Here is a 552-nt window from a genome sequence, read left to right on the forward strand (position 1 = left end):
CAACAACATATAGTACAAAAAATAATAAATTCAAAAGAAGAATTTATTATTTTTTGTACTATATGTTGTTGCATTTTTACTCCACTTTTAGCTATTTGTATTCCTAAAATCTCTATCTGGTTTTTCATAATTTCGGCTTTCTTTTCACTTAAACTTATTCCCAATTTTTCTATTATATCTGTAAATTGTTCTAATAATTTTAAATGTTCCTCTTTAGTTTTTGTATATAGTAGTATATCATCTATGTATACTATACAATTAGACAATTGTTTAAAATAACTATCCATAAAGTGTTGTTATCTACCTAGTGCATTTTTATATCCCAATGGTAATACGTTCCATTCATAAAATCCTTGTGGTACCGTAAATGCGGTTAATTCCTTAGAATTTTCATCTAACATTAAGTGGTAAAAATCCTGATTTACAATCAAATTTACTAAAGTAGTTATATCCTTGTATTTGTCTTATTTTTAATATCTTATTTGGTATTGGATAATTGTATGTCATAGTTTTTGCATTTAAATTTCTATAGTCAATCACCATTCTACTTTT

This window comes from Capsicum annuum, chromosome 7, assembly GCF_002878395.1.
Source record: "Capsicum annuum cultivar UCD-10X-F1 chromosome 7, UCD10Xv1.1, whole genome shotgun sequence".
Taxonomy (NCBI): domain Eukaryota; kingdom Viridiplantae; phylum Streptophyta; class Magnoliopsida; order Solanales; family Solanaceae; genus Capsicum; species Capsicum annuum.